The sequence below is a fragment of the Stenella coeruleoalba genome, assembly GCF_951394435.1.
Source record: "Stenella coeruleoalba genome assembly, chromosome: 6".
NCBI classification, from domain to species: Eukaryota; Metazoa; Chordata; class Mammalia; order Artiodactyla; family Delphinidae; genus Stenella; species Stenella coeruleoalba.
This window is the reverse complement of record NC_137151.1, coordinates 83,795,877-83,813,806: the sequence shown is the minus strand read 5'-3', so window position 1 is coordinate 83,813,806 and position 17,930 is coordinate 83,795,877.

Here is a 17,930-nt window from a genome sequence, read left to right as displayed (position 1 = left end):
ATCACCAGGAGTTTAAAAAGAAAAAGCCCACCAACTAAATACAGACTCTCTTAGTAGAATCTGGCATTGTGTATTGTTTTTAAAGAGCCACAGGTGATTCTAATGGGCAGCCCGAGTAAGAACCTTTGAGTTTGAACTAAGACAGTAGGTCTCAGTCTTCATTGTGCATTGGAATCACCTGGATAACTATGAAAATCATGTCTGTATTCCACCCCCTAGAAACTGATTTAATTACTTTGGGGTGCATTGAACTGAACATTGGGACTTTTCAAAACTGCACAGGTGATTGTAATATAGGAAACCAAGTTAGAGAGTATAGCATAAAAGTAAGTTAAAAATAAGCAGTACAGGGAGGCAACTCAATTTTCCACAGCAAAACCAAAGAAACAAGCACAAGTATCAGGCCATGGGACTCCAGAAAAAGTAATTATTTCTTTGAAGGAAATACCCTCTGCATTTGACTCTGAAGTAATTAGGTTGTTCATATAATTAATAAAAGTATATTCCTGGGAAGTTCTTAGGAGAATCTGTTCATGGTGGCATAAGAAATGTCAAAGAAAGGAACATAAACCAGGCCCATGCAGGGTATCAGAAGGTTGACATAGTGCTCTTTACACTGGCATCTGACTGCTGTATATGCCCAAAAATCTTCCACACCTTGAACAGTGGTTCTGGACCAGCAGCCTCAGCTTCTGGGAACTTGTTAAAAATGCAAATTCTAGGGCCTACACCAGATGTATTAGATCAGAAACTTTGTGAATGGAGCCCAGCAGTCTATGGTCTAACAAGTCCTCCAGGTGATTCTGTTGTACCCTAAAGTTGGAGAAATACTGCCTTAGATCCTGTGGGAAAAGCAAAGGAAACACTACTATGTGTAGTAGTGTTTTAGAGGCAAAACACTACTGTGGCCAGCCTGGTCTTCAGGTACCCTCACTCTAACCCTGTTTGGCAGGTAAGGAAAATTTTCCAATGGATTCCACTTTCATTCACTACAAATAATCATAGAAATGACAACGATTTTAATTATAAAATATTTTATAAATAATTATAAATTTCTGTATTATCCATGTACTTATTTGTAGACTGAATCTTAAAGATTGAAGTTAAAATGAATTTGCACATTTTGTGGAAACCACAATTGTGAATGGCAAATGTATTACTAGAAAAATAACCAAATTTTGAGTCAGTAATATGAACTTTTTTTTTTTTTTTTTAGGTATTTCTTTATTTTTTTTTAATTTTTTTTTTTGTGGTACGCGGGCCTCTCACTGCTGTGGCCTCTCCCATTGCGGAGCTCAGGCTCCGGATGCGCAGGCTCAGCGGCCATGGCTCACGGGCCCAGCCGCTCCGCGGCATGTGGGATCTTCCCGGACTGGGGCACGAACCCATGTCCCCTGCATCAGCAGGCAGACTCTCACCACTGCGCCACCAGGGAAGCCCAATATGAACTATTATATGAGACTCAACCTGTGGAGAAATTAGCCTGCAGAAGTGAGAGAGAGGCAAATTATATTTTAGAATACTCTATTTTCAAATTCATTATTATTATTATTTTTTTACCTCTTCTTGCCTTGAGTACAAATGATAGCAGAGCCGTTGGATTGTCCCTAATGTGGTAAATGCTTCTGGAATACCACCTCTAGAATGAGCCAGGGTAGCTATTAAATTCCCTATAAATTAAACAACAAGAAAAAAATGCCTGTGTTATTTAATTGGTATAAACTGATATACTGTGCTTTCATTCACTTGCATATATTAAAGTATTAAAAAAGGTTTGAGGGACTTCCCCGGCGGTCCAGTGGTTAAGACTTCACCTTCCAATGCACGGGGTGCGGGTTAGATCCCTGGTCGGGGAGCTAAGATCCCACATGCCTTGCGGCCAAAAAACCAAAACATAAAACAGAAGCAATACTGTAACAAATTCAATAAAGACTTTAAAAATGGTCTACATCAAAAAAATCTTTAAAGAGGTTTAAGTCTCAAGACATCTCTATTAATGAAGACCTGCTGAGAAAAAGCATGTGTGTTAAATATAGAATAAACTTTCCCCAAAATTATGGTTTGGTTTTCTGTCACAAATAGTAAAAGTTAAATAGGTTTATTTAAGAGTGGGGAATTTTGAAAAATCAGAGGTTTTCTTCCTCTTGGCTTCAGAATATATTTTGTTTTGAGCTTTTATGGTTTGTTTGTTTTAATGACTATGAACATAATGTTTGAACTACTGTAAGAAAATTTAATGTCCTTTTTGCAATTCAGATGGCTTTGAGTTCAGGGCTTAATGGTATTTTAAAACCAAGTAATGTATTACTTATTGAAGTTTATGATCATTGAAGTTCTTGCCATAAAAAGAAATGTTTTGAGATTGAAGTAATAAACTGATCTAGTAATTAAAGAAATGTGCAGCTACGAACTTAAGATTGTTTCATTCGAATTCGTGTTTTATTTTTAGAGCTTCCGTGTGATATTCTTTCACAGTATTGTTGCTGTGTTGGAATAGGTGTAACACAAATTTTAAGACATAAATGTATTTTTACATTTGTGGATGGATACTTTATTGAGGTATTAACTGAGTTTTTGTTCTCCTTGTATTTTTTTCCAGCCTCCATTATAAGCCAGGAAGCCCTTTGTATTTATTGCCTCAGGATGAGGAGGGCTGGGTTGTATGGCCTAGAGCAAAAATTGTCTAAAGATAACCTTTCTTTCAGGCTTATATTTTCAAAAGCCTGAGTTTATAGAAGGCATTATGCCAGGGGGAAGGGACAGAGGAGTCTTTAAAGATAGGGAGTAAGAAATGGGGAACCAATGGGGAAGGGCAGAGAATCTAAGACTAAAACAGAGATAGCAGGAGCTTTTAGTGAAGAATGGCTAAGTGGTGTACATAGGAAAACTGGACACTTGGCAACAGACATCTCAGTCTCTGCAAAACTTTATGCTTTTGGAACATCTGGAAACCATATCAACTTGGACTTGAGCATGTCATTTATTTTACATTATACCTGAGGCCTGAATATCTGGCTTTGCTTGAGATACCCCAGACATGCATATGGCTCTGGAGATGCATATGACTCCAGTGGTGGAGTGCAGAGAAAGCCCAATAATTTTTGAGATTGTTTCTACCAGCCTGGGAAAATTAATATTTGAAAGCTAGAATAATATGGCATTTCTTGCACAGAAGAGTTTGTAAAATTGAAACCCACTACAATTGTTTTTCAGAGTCATAGAATTACTACGACATTGAATTAAGAATGTTATTTAGATAAAAATATATTTAATAACTTCTTTTAAACATGTATTTTTCCTAGTTTTCATCAGAAAGTTTTTGTTTGCTTGAATTTACCTTCCATGCCAAGTAAATACACTCCATAAAAATGTAATTTTATGGCAGCAAGTGGAGATTCCTTCACTGTGTTCAGTAATCCATTTCAGTTAAAAAAACAAATACTTTATTTTTTGGTAGTTGTCACTCCATATGGCTGTCGTTTTGATACTGTTTTATGTTGTACTGAGCATGACAGATCAAGAGAACTAATGTATTGATCATCTGGAGAGTTAGGTCTAGATAGACATAGTCACACAATTAGCACTAACTATGTCAAGAACTCTGTTGGACCATTTTGCTTTGCTGTATTGGATAGCAACGTAGAGAACTCTTAAATATTAGACAAATATGCACAATTAGTCAAAAGGAAACCAGACAGAGGTTATCAGTATAAATCTGCCAGTATTATTATAAAGCAGTGTACAAATTTTGTTGTTGGTAGCTCATAGTTGAATTCTCATCTTACATTCTGGAAAAAGTAATTAGGGGTTCAAAAAAGTAATTAGGAAATCAGAAAGGTTCTATTTGGGGTGCACAGTAGTCTTTCATTGTTCCATGTAGCCTTAACTCTGGAGTTCCGTGTAGACTTATATGAGTTCATTCTTCAAACTGTGTGACAGAATATCAGGCTTATTATTTTATTATTGCTCAGATTACCAAAAAAATTTTTTGTAAACAGTTTTAGGTGGATATGATTAGCTTCTAGTTATTTCTTACCTGTCAAGGCAATAGTAGTGGAATGAACTGAATACAGACTATCAACTAAAATAGTAACACCTCTTGCAGTCAAAGTAATGTGGTCCACATCTATAATGACTTTAGCTAATATAATAATCTAAAAACAAAAAAGAGGCATAGAATCATTAAACATTTTCTACTCAGCTTCTGTAATTAACCTTTTATTTCTGAGGGGATACTTCTCGGAAAAGTAAGAGGGGTAATTTGGTATGATTCAATGAGAAGCGAGCTGTGTGGGGAGGACCTAGAGTACATATCCCTATCTGATCACTGCAGTGACCATCGTAGGCTGTATTATTCTTTCTACGACGTTTGCAACTTTTGCATTGTTGAAGTATGGGTTCATAGAAAATACTTCTAAAGGTCATAGGATAGAAAAAGAAGAATAAGACCAAGAAGAATCCAGATACATAAGGTTGTCTACATGGTTGAAGAATTAGGTGATCAGCTAAAGATCTGCAGTTAGAAAACTTGTCTTGGACACTACCATGTTTCTCTACCTATTTCCTTGTAAAATAGGGTTGATGAAAATAATACTATATTTCTATCAATCTGATAGGGTTGTTATAAGCATCAGATGAGATATAAAGACAAAAGTGCCTTGTGACTTGTAAAATTCTATATAAATGAAGAAATCCTCATAGATAATGGAGTTTTTATGAAGTGAGGAAGGGACTGGTGTCAAAAATACTGTACATTTTACAAAAGCAGTAAACGTTTTTCCAGATCCAAAGTTTATTCTAATTTTTCAGTTTTCACTAAAAAGACATATTGATTTGAAGTTTTAACCTTCAATTTTATACCTGAAAAGCTGCCATTGCCTTCTCAGTTTCAAATGTTGATTCAAGAAAAGGTTCAAAAGTTGATATGGTTATTATTCCACTTTCCAATATTAAGTATTGTTGAAAGCGACTATTGAAGGCAAAAAGGGTTAACGCATAGCCTGCTCTTAAACAAATATCCTAGAAATAGGAGAAACATGCATTATCTTTAACTTACTTCATTTGTCATGTTACTCAAGGGTAATACGTTTTGAATTCTTGCATATTAAGATACATTTCATTCGTATCTCTGGGAGTAAAATATGACATTATTGGGGAAAACAGATAATAGAGTTACCCCAGAATGTTACTGAACAGATAAAACAGAGAATTAGGTTGTGGTATCAAGGAGAAGAAAAGAGAAAAATTTTAGTTTTTAAATGGAATGTTAGATTACTGATTATGCAAATGAATACCTAAATGGTAATAGGAAACTCCACAATTTCATTAACCTTCAACTTTTGTTTCAACATATTTTTCTTTCAATATTTTGAAATAGAGCTGATAAATCAAAACTTCTCTTGTATAGCATGATATATATTGAATTTTATGCATTGTGAGATATCTGTCATTTCTTAAAATAAGTACAAATTTTACAAAAATTCTACTGTACTATATTCTAAGGGAGAATAAAAGAAAAATGATTTCCTTTTAAAAATCGCATTTTAACATTCTGGGAGTGGGCAAACAGAGCAAAAGGCAATTCTCCCTTTGGCAGTCCACTTGCCAAAAATTAACAAGTATGGTCCATCTTCTAGAAAGACCCAAAAGATACAATCCTATCACTAAATCTTATTTATAATATTTTATTTGAACATAGTAGTACAGAGAGAGAGAACCATTAATCTTAGTGTGAGAGAACCATTAATCTTAGTGAGTTTTCTTCTGCTGCTCTTAATCATATAAAAATGCTATAGGTACATACTGAAATATTTACAGATAAAATTATATGATGCCTGAGATTTGCTTCAAAAGTACTATAGGGGAATTGAGGGAATATATAACTAAGATTGACCATGAGTTGATAACTGCTGAAGCTAGGTCATGGGAATATTTGAGTTCACTATGCTACTTTGTCGTTCTTTTTCTGATTGAAATTTTCAATAATAAAAATTATGTACTGGTGCGGCTCCCGAGAGCTCATAGCACAGGAGCAGAGCAAGCACCGCCGAGGCCCCGGGCCCCAGGCGGCAGCAGCGGCGGCCGGGATGGCAGGGCAGGAGCCGGTGGCCTGAACACTCTCTGCAGTCCCTCTCCTGGGTCTTCATGGGCCTCAACTGCCCCAGCCTCCAACTTTTCCGCCCTCTCCCTTCCCTCCCGCAAAACTCCAGCAACAAAGAAAAGTAGTCTGAGAGGGAGTGGTGACACGTGTCGTCGCCCCTCCTCGCCCATGAAGGCCAGGACTTACTGAAAAATTAGAAAGGAGAGGACGCAGATAGCAGAAGCAAGAAGAACTACAATCCTGCAGCCTGTGGAACAAAAACCACATTCACAGAAAGACAGACAAGATGAAAAGGGAGAGGGCTATGTACCAGATGAAGGAACAAGATAAACCCCCAGAAAAACAAATGAATGAAGTGGAGATAGGCAACCTTCCAGAAAAAGAATTCAGAATAATGATAGTGAAGATGATCCAGGACCTTGGAAAAAAAATGGAGGCAAAGATCAAGAAGACGCAAGAAATGTTTAACAAACACCTAGAAGAATTAAAGAACAAACAAAAAGAGATGAACAATACAATAACTGAAATGAAAACTACACCAGAAGGAATCAATAGCAGAATAACTGAGGCAGAAGAACGGATAAGTGACCTGGAAGACAGAATGGTGGAATTCACTGCTGTGGAACGGAATAAAGAAAAAAGAATGAAAAGAAATAAAGACAGCCTAAGAGACCTCTGAGACAACATTAAACGCAACAACATTCGCATTATAGGGGTCCCAGAAGGAAAAGAGAGAGAGAAAGGACCAGAGAAAATATTTGAAAAGATTATAGTCGAAAACTTCCCTAACATGGGAAGGGAAATAGCCACCCAGTCCAGGAAGCGCAGCAATTCCCGTACAGGATAAACCCAAGGAGAAACACGCCAAGACACATAGTAATCAAATTGGCAAAAATTATTGAAAGCAGCAAGGGAAAAACGACAACATACAAGGGAATTCCCATAAGGTTAACAGCTGATTTCTCAGCAGAAACTCTACAAGTCAGAAGGGAGTGGCATGATATACTTAAAGTGATGAAAGGGAAGAACCTACAACCAAGATTACTCTACCTGGCAAGTATCTCATTCAGATTCGATAAAGAAATCAAAAGCTTTACAGACAAGCAAAAGCTAAGAGAATTCAGCACCACCAAACCAGCTCTACAACAAATGCTAAAGGAATTTCTCTAAGTGGGAAACACAAGAGAAGAAAAGGACCTACAAAAACAAACCCAAAACAATTAAGAAAATGGTCATAAGAACATACATATCGATAATTACCTTAAACCTGAATGTATTAAATGCTTCAATCAAAAGACACAGGCTTGCTGAATGGATACAAAAACAAGAACCATATATATGCTGTCTACAAGAGACCCACTTCAGACCTAGGGACACATACAGACTGAAAGTGAGGGGATGGAAAAAGATATTCCATGCAAGGGGAAATCAAAAGAAAGCTGGAGTAGCAATACTCATATCAGATAAAATAGACTTTAAAATAAAGAATGTTACAAGAGACAAGGAAGGACACTACAAAATGATCAAGGGATCAATCCAAGAAGAAGATATAACAATTATAAATGTATATGCACCCAACATAGGAGCACCTCAATACATAAGGCAACTGCTAACAGCTATAAAAGAGGAACTCAACAGTAACGCAGTAATAGTGGGAGACTTTAACACCTTACTTACAGCAATGGACAGATCATCCAAAATGAAAATAATTAAGGAAACCGAAGCTTTAAATGACACAGTAGACCAGAGAGATTTAATAGATATTTATAGGACATTCCATCCAAAAACAGCTGATTACACTTTCTTTTCACATGAGCACGGAACATTCTCCAGGATAGATCACATCTTGGGTCACGAATCAAGCCTCAGTAAAGTTAAGAAAATTGAAGTCATATCAGGCATCTTCTCTGACCACAACGCTATGGGATTAGAAATGAATTACAAGGAAAAAAAACGTAAAAAACACATGGAGGCTAAACAATACGTTACTAAATAACCAAGAGGTCATTGAAGAAATCAAAGAGGAAATCAAACAATACCTAGAGACAAGTGACAATGAAAACATGAAAATCCAAAACCTATGGTATGCAGCAAAAGCAGTTTTAAGAGGGAAATTTATAGCTATACAAGCCTACCTCAAGAAACAAGAAAAATCTCAAATAAACAATCTAACCTTACACCTAAAGGAACTAGAGAAAGAAGAACAAACAAAACCCAAAGTTAGCAGAAGGAAAGAAATCATAAAGATCAGAGGAGAAATAAATGAAATAGAAACAAAGAAAACAATAGCAAAGATCAATAAAACTAAAACCTGGTTCTTTGAAAAGATAAACAAAATTGATAAACCATTAGTGAGACTCATCAAGAAAAAGAGGAGAGTACTCAAATCAATAAAATTAGAAATGAAAAAGGAGAAGTTACAACAGACACCGCAGAAATACAAAGCATCCTAAGAGACTACTACAAGCAACTCTATGCCAATAAAATGGACAACCTGGAAGAAATGGACAAATTCTTAGAAAGGTATAACCTCCCAAGACTGAACCAGGAAGAAACAGAAAATATGAACAGACTAATCACAAGGAATGAAATTGAAACTGTTATTAAAAATCTTCCAACAAACCAAAGTCCAGGACCACATGGCTTCACAGGTGAATTCTATCAAACATTAGAGAAGAGCTAACACCCATCCTTCTCAAACTCTTCCAAAAAATTGCAGAGGAAGGAACACTCCCAAACTCATTCTGTGAGGCCACCATCACCCTGATACCAAAACCAGATACTACAAAAAAAAGAAAATTACAGACCAATATCACTGATGAATATAGAGGCAAAACTCCTCAACAACATACTAGCAAACAGAATCCAACAACACAATAAAAGGATCATACATCATGACCAAGTGGGATTTATCCCAGGGATGCAAGGATTCCTCAATATATGCAAATCAATCAATGTGATACACCATATTAACAAATTGAAGAAGAAAAATGATCATCTCAGTAGATGCAGAAAAAGCTTTTGACAAAATTCAATACCCATTTATGACAAAAATTCTCCAGAAAGTGGGCATAGAGGGAACCTACCTCAACATAATAAAGGTGATATACGACAAACCCACAGCAAACATCATTCTCAATGGTGAAAAACTGAAAGCATTTCCTCTAAGATCAGGAAGGAGATAAGGAAGTCCACTCTCGCCACTATTATTCAACATAGTTTTGGAAGTCCTAGCCATGGCAATCAGAGAAGAAAAAGAAATAAAAGAAATACAAATTGGAAAAGAAGAAGTAAAACTGTCACTGTTTTCAGGTGACATGATACTATACATAGAGAATCCTAAAAATGCCACCAGAAAACTACTAGAGCTAATTGATGGATTTGGTAAAGTTGCAGGATACAAAATTAATGCACAGAAATCTCTTGCATTCCTATACACTAATGATGAAAAATCTGAAAGAGAAATTAAGGAAACACTCCCATTTACCATTGCAACAAAAAGAATAAAATACCTAGGAATAAACCTACCTAGGGAGACAAAAGAGCTGTATGCAGAAAACTCTAAGACACTGATGAAAGAAATTAAAGATGATACCAACAGATGGAGAGATATATCATGTTCTTGGATTGGAAGAATCAACATTGTGAAAATGACTATACTACCCAAAGCAATCTACAGATTCAATGCAATCCCTATCAAATTACCAATGGCATTTTTTACCATTGGTAGAACTAGAACAAAAAATCTTAAAATTTGTATGGAGACACAAAAGACCCCGAATAGCCAAAGCAGTCTTGAGGGAAAAAAGCGTAACAGGAGGAATCAGACTCCCTGACTTCAGACTATACTACAGAGCTACAGTAATCAAGACAATATGGTACTGGAACAAACACAGAAACATAGATCAATGGAACAAGATAGAAAGCCCAGAAATAAACCCATGCACCTTTGGTCAACTAATCTACGACAAAGGAGGCAAGGATATACAATGAAGAAAAGATAGTCTCTTCAATAAGTGGTGCTGGGAAAACTGGACAGCTACATGTAAAAGAATGAAATTAGAACACTCCCTTACACCATACACAAAAATAAACTCAAAATGGATTAGAGACCTAAATGTAAGACCGGACACTATAAAACTCTTAGAGGAAAACTTAGGAAGAACACTCTTTGACATAAATCACAGAAAGATCTTTTTTGATTCACCTCCTAGAGTAATGGAAATAAAAATAAACAAATGGGACCTAATGAAACTTCGAAGCTTTTGCACAGCAAAGGAAACCATAAACAAGACCAAAAAACAACCCTCAGAATGGGAGAAAATATTTGCAAACGAATCAATGGACAAAGGATTAATCTCCAAAATATATAAGCAGCTCATGCAGCTCAATATTAAAGAAACAAACAACCCAATCGAAAAATGGGCAGAAGACCTAAATAGACATTTCTCCAAAGAAGACATACAGATGGCCAAGAAGCACATGAAAATCTGTTCAACATCACTAATTATTAGAGAAATGCAAATCAAAACTACAATGAGGTATCACCTCACACCAGTTAGAATGGGCATCATCAGGAAGTCTACAAACAACAAATGTGGAGAGGGTGTGGAGAAAAGGGAACCATCTTGCACTGTTGGTGGAAATGTAAATTGATACAGCCACTATGGAGAACAGTATGGAGGTTCCTTAAAAAACTAAAAATAGAACTACCATATGACCCAGCAATCCCACTACTGGGCATATACGCAGAGAAAACCATAATTCAAAAAGACACATGCACCCCAATGTGCATTGCAGCACTATTTACAATAGCCAGGACATGGAAGCAAGCTAAATGCCCATTGACAGATGAATGGATAAAGAAGATGTGGTACATATATACAATGGAATATTACTCAGCCATAAAAAGGAACGAAATTGGGTCATTTGTTGAGACATGGATGGATCTAGAGACTGTCATACAGAGTGAAGTAAGTCAGAAAGAGAAAAACAAATATCGTATATTAACATGTATGTGGAACCTAGAAAAATGGTACCGATGAACCGGTTTGCAGGACAGAAGTTGAGACACAGATGTAGAGAACAAACGTATGGATACCAAGGGGGGAAAGCCGCAGGGAGGTGCGGATGGTGGTGTGCTGAATTGGGCGATTGGGATTGACATGTATACACTGATGTGTATAAAACTGATGACTAATAAGAACCTGCTGTATAAAAAAAATAAATAAAATAAAACTCAAAAGTTAACAAAAAAAATATGTACTTACAAAATAGTCACCTGGTCACAGGCAAGAAGAAAAGTATTAGGTACAAAGGAATAGTGTCCAGACAGTGAAGCAGGTGGTAACAATCTTGGAGGAAAAGTAGAATGATTGAGAGTGGAACGGGCAGTAGAAGGAAAGGGAGAAGATGGGTGTCCCTGAGGAATAGGGTAATGAGAGTAAAGTGTGGAAGGAACAGAGTGGAGAAGGAAGAAATGTAGTTTAGAAAGTCAGTCAGACATGAATCTCTCATCCTATTTTTGCCCATATTACAGCAGCACTTCTCCATCTTTTTGTGTACTGCACTAGAGTAAAATTCTGTATTTAAAAAAATTAATGCAATGACTTCATTTCTCCCCCTTACAATCCTTATTCCTTCCTCAAAATCTCCCAGAACTGAGAGAGACATAGTTGGCAATTTTCTCCCCTTATTGCTAAATGCACTGTAGATAACAAAAGTTTGGCAGTTTCTCTATTTCTCTAGGGCTAGTGTGGCCCATGGACCAGTGTTAGTCCACAAAAATCTTTGACAACAGGATTATAGAAACTGAGAATAGATATTTAAAAGAAACAGCTCTTCCTTAGAGTTAAATACCAATTAATAAATTAATAAAGAAGGGAATTCTTTTTTATAATCGCCATTAGGCAGATGCCAGAGTAATTATTATTACATCAGTGGATCCTAAAATTGGTGAGCAAAAGTACGATGCAAAACAGAATATTTCCATAGTCTCAAAGCGTCTCACCTCAAGATACTTGTTAATTAGAGTGAAATAAGTCAGAAAGAGAAAGACAAATACCGTATGCTAACACATATATATGGAATTTAAGAAAAAAAAATGTCATGAAGAACCTAGGCGTAAGACAGGAATAAAGACACAGACCTACTGGAGAACGGACTTGAGGATATGGGGAGGGGGAAGGGTGAGCTGTGACAGGGCGAGAGAGAGGCATGGACATATATACACTAACAAACGTAAAGTAGATAGCTAGTGGGAAGCAGCCGCATAGCACACGGAGATCAGCTCGGTGCTTTGTGACCGCCTGGAGGGGTGGGATAGGGAGGGTGGGAGGGAGGGAGACGCAAGAGGGAAGAGATATGGGAACATATGTATATGTATAACTGATTCACTTTGTTATAAAGCAGAAACTAACACACCATTGTAAAGCAATTATACCTCAATAAAGATGTTAAAAAAAAGATACTTGTTAATTACAAAGGGAAGAACAATAACTTTACAGTGGAGAAATATGCCAGACACCACTTTAATCAGGCACCCAAAGTTAACATTGCCAGTTATAAGGTATATCAACGTGTACCCCCTGAAATGATGCACGGGGAAAGTGAGTGAAGACTACGGTATTCTTGCCAAAATGCATAACCTCAGTTTAACTGTGAGAAACATCAGATAAATTGAGGGACATTCTACGAAATAACTGGCCTGGACTCATCAAAAATATCACAATCATGAAAGACAGAAAATCATGAAAGACAAAGGACTGAGTGTCACAGATTAAAGGAGACTAAAGAGACATGATAATTAGATGCAATGTGGGATCCTGGATTGAATTCTGGAATAGGAAAAGGACATTGGTGAGAAACTGGCAAAATTTAAAATGAAGTCTGCAGATAAGCTAATACTATTGTATCGATGTTAATTTCCTGGTTGACATCCAGGATAGCTATATGAAGGATAGCCAGAACACTCTGTACTATTTTTGCAAATTTATGGAAAGTCTAAAATTATTTCAAAATTTAAAATTTGGTTGCTTTAGGGACTTCCTTGGTGGCGCAGTGGTTAGGAGTCCGCCTGCCAATGCAGGGAACACGGGTTCAAGCCCTGGTCCGGGAAGATCCCACATGCTGCGGAGCAACTAAGCCCATGTGCCACAACTGCTGAGCCTGCGCTCTAGAGCCCACATGCCACAACTTCTGAGGCCCACATGCCCAGAGCCCGTGCTCTGCAACAAAGAGAAACCACCGTAATGAGAGGCCCCCCCAAAGAGTGACCCCTGCTCACCGCAACTAGAGAAAGCTCGCGCACAACAACGAAGAACCAACGCAGCCATAAATAAATACATACATACATTTGGTTGCTTTAAAATTATTTCCCCGTAACAGATTGCTGCATAAAAGGCTATTCCTTTATTACAAATAGTTTGAGAACCACCACTCTAGAATACTGGGTAAGAAGTGGATGACTGAGTTTTGAAAGGTCATAAAATTAGGCTAAAGTTTGATGCATCCAAAAACATTTGTTTTTTGTCTCTTCACCAAGCATTAAAATTGCTACATTTCAGAATGGGAGAAAATATTTGCAGGTGAAGCAACTGACAAAGGATTAATCTGCAAAATATACAATCAGCTCATGCAGCTCAATATCAAAATAACAAACAACCCAATTCAAAACTGGGCAGAAGACCTAAATAGACATTTCTCCAAAGAAGACATACAGATTGCCAACAAACACATGAAAGGATGCTCAACATCACTAATCATTAGAGAAATGCAAATCAAAACTACAGTGAAGTATCACCTCACACAGGTCAGAATGGCCATCATCAAAAAATCTATAAACAACAAATGCTGGAGAGGGTGTGGAGAAAAGGGAACCCTCTTGCACTGTTGGTGGGAATGTAAACTGATACAGCCACTATGGAGAACAGTATGGAGGTTCCTTAAAAAACTAAAAATAGAACTACCATATGACCCAGCAATCCCACTACTGGGCATATACCTTGAGAAAACCATAATTCAAAAAGAGTCATGTACCACAATATTCACTGCAGCTCTCTTTATAATAGCCAGGACATGGAAGCAACCTAAGTGTCCATCAACAGATGAATGGATAAAGAAGATGTGGCACATATATACAATGGAATATTACTCAGCCATAAAAAGAAACGAAATTGAGTTATTTGTAGTGAGGTGGATGGATCTAGAGTCTGTCATACAGAGTGAAGTAAGTCAGAAAGAGAAAAACAAATACTGTAAGCTAACACATATATATGGAATCTAAAAAAAAAAAAGTGGTTCTGATGAACGTAGGGGCAGAATAGCAATAAAGATGCAGTCGTAGAGAATGGACTTGAGGACACAGGGAGGGGGAAGGGTAAGCTGGGACAAAGTGAGAGAGTAGCATTGACATATATACACCACCAAATGTAAAATAGATAGCTAATGGGAAGCAGCTGCATAGCACAGGGAGCTCAGCTCGGTGCTCTGTGACCACCTAGAGGGGTGGGATAGGGAGGGTGGGAGGGAGACACAAGAGGGAGGGGATATATGTACATATAGCTGATTCATTTTGTTATACAGCAGAAACTAATACAACATTGTAAATCAATTATACTCCAATAAAGATATTAAAAAAATGAGACTCTGCACATTAAAAAAAATTGTTTTATTTCAAGATGAAATATGACAACTATGAAAAATATGGGACAATATTATTCCATCATTACAAACTAACAACCCACCAAAGAGATTTTACATTTCTTAAATAATACATTTGAATATTGCCATGAAAAAAACTTGATGAAATTTTGAGGATGTAGTCTAAAAATCATTTTCTTCTAAATGAGCTCTAATATTTTGTATAGTTATTACCTTATCTTGTGAGTGAAGAAGATAAAGGACATCAGCATAATTAAATCCTTCATTTTCTTGTAATTCATTCTGTAACTGATCATTCCTTAGGACAATGCATGCCAAGGAAAATGCCACTTCAACCTAAAAATGTGATTTTCAAAAATTATTTTTCACTCATGGTTTATCAAATGACATATTTCATTATACAAATATTTATATAGGATATACCAATTCAAAGATACCATAAAATCCATTAATTCCATCTCTCTGACTAGTATTTAGAGAGTGGCATTTACAACTTCTGGAGAAATGTCCCTTATAATTTTTAACAGCTGAGAAAATATCCTTCTGTGTGCTGCACAATCACAAAGCTTCATTTGAGGGCATAGCGGGAGGCAACAAGGGCCTGCAGGACATGTGAAGAAGTTTCTCTTAAGTGCATAGTTGCATTCCTTCTACATCTAAAAAAAGGTTTTTTTAATTTCCTAGCATGAATTATAAAGCTGTTCTGAACTGCTTGTTAGCTACTGACCATTGAATTAATTGAAGCAAAACACTGGCAGGTAGACCTGAGGAAGTTTTCCTCTTCTAGCTCTGGAGTCATTTAAGGAGGTTGCTAATGAACCTTGTTTATTATTGGGCTCAGTAGACAAATTTTTAAAGCACTACACCATGCATTTCTATGAAAAGTGTGAATTTGAAAAGCATGATTATTATTGCAAAATTACTATAGAATCTTACTTGAGGAAAAGTATTAAAATGTATTTATGTTTTGTTTTAACAAGTTTAAGAACTCAGTGAAAATGTATACTGAAATACAGATAGATGCAGTTGAAGTAAACTGGCCATGAAAATGCACATTTTAAAATAAAAATGTATTTTTATGTGGCATTTTCCTTCATCTTGTGAAATTTATTTGTACTTTAAAAGTCGTTGCAGTTTTTATGTATAATTCAAGCCAAAAAATTGCTAGCATATGCCTCTTCTTTTTGTTTCCCCAATCAACTCCTGTAATGAAATAATCTCTTTCACAGCAAGAAAAGCCAGATAACTTATGACATCTTTTCTGATAATAAACACATTCCTTAAAAGAAACAATGCTATGTTTACTTATATATTTTACTCCTATATTATTTTTATTTTCTCATTTCCAGCAAAACACATACCAAATTTTGAAGAGAAAATATATTTCTTGTCCTTATAATTTCTGTCTGGCCAAGTATAGACGTCCTGAATTTCTAAAACCTTAGTAAAGGATTTGAATAGATGTGAATGTCGTTTTATTAAAGGCATTTTACTAGAAGTAAATGGAAGAGTGAATGACTCCTCAACAACTCATACTAATACCTAGCAGTGTCCACCCTTGAGATAACTATTGCTGCCAGACAACACAGACTGCTTTGTAGACGGCAGGGCTGTATTGATGGTGTGGTACTGACAGGATTCACTTATATTTGAGAAATTTTGCTACATAAATCACACATCCTCATTATCCCCACCCAGTTTTAGCAACCATTATCTGAGGAAGTAGGGAAGAAATTCTATGGATAATCAAATATCTGAGGAATAAAACTTCTTTGATGAGTAAAGACATGAGACTTTCTTATTATATTTGAAGAAACCATATTTTAATAAAATTTAGTGGTATCTTTGCTACTATCTTTGTAGCAACTTTTTTGTTTAAACTTCTAAGATTTTGTTTAAAAGGTTAAATATTTTTATTATACTTGTGAGCTTGCCTAAAGATACAAATTATTCTTAAAAAGTCATTTATGTTAATTTTTACTATATCACACAAAAAAATCTTATATATACCTTAATGTTAGGAGAAGGGTGATTTCTCAGTAGTTGGATAAGTACTGGAAAGGCCTTTTCTTCTACAAGAAACTGTTGACTAATGGGATTGCTTGTATGGGCGACACCTGTAAGAATCCACAACTCCATGAGATAATATTTTTTCCATCTTGAAAATGGTAAAGTCAAGCATAGCTCAACATATTTGGTTGATAATGTGTCCTAGTGTAATATGGTTGGTAAATTACAAAAAGAAATGCTATATTGACACTATTTTTCCTTAATTAATTTTTTAAAAGGCAAAGTGGATAAACACGGAAAATTTACTGTTAGAAGTGTAGATGGTTTTCTAATAGTCACAGAACAAAGAAATTAGAAGTGCTGGACTATCAGGGAATAATAATGTAATAGCTATCATTTATTAAAAAATTATTATGTACAAGGTACTTTAGCTTATAGTTGCTACTGTTTTCCATAAAAAGTTTTTTGTTTTGTTTTTTGCAGTACGCGGGCCTCTCACTGCTGTGGCCTCCCCCGTTGCAGAGCACAGGCCCTGGACGCACAGGCTCAGTGGCCATGGCTCACGGGCCCAGCCGCTCCGTGGCATGTGGGATCTTCCCGGACCGGGGCACAAACCCGTGTCCCCTGCATCGGCAGGCGGACTCTCAACCACTGCGCCACCAGGGAAGCCCATAAAAAGTTTTTTTTATAAAAATAACTCGAGTAATCACCTGGTTAAATTTCTGGATTCCTTAAATACACATACTAAAAAGATAATCTTACTTTTCCTTTTAAACATACTACTTTAAATTGCAGGTCTAATCTTAAAGAAGAAACTCAGATCATCTCTTTCTAGTGGACATGCACAAACAATTTAAGTTTTGTTCTTTTGCCAATAAATGTCACAACACATATGCAGTGGGTTTACATACTTAAATATAAATACAAGATTGGGCTCCTTTATGAACAATAAAGAGAAACCACCTACTTATTATGACCTGGGGAAGTTTGAAGGGACTAAGGGAAATATTATAGAAGGAGCAAAGAATACTTTGGTTTCCTTGTCCCCTACTCCCCCTACACTGGCCACCAGGGGATGTACACAAACACTAATTACATGAATAATCTTCATTCAACCGACAGTATTGAATGCCTGGTACACCGGGCACTGACGTAGGAG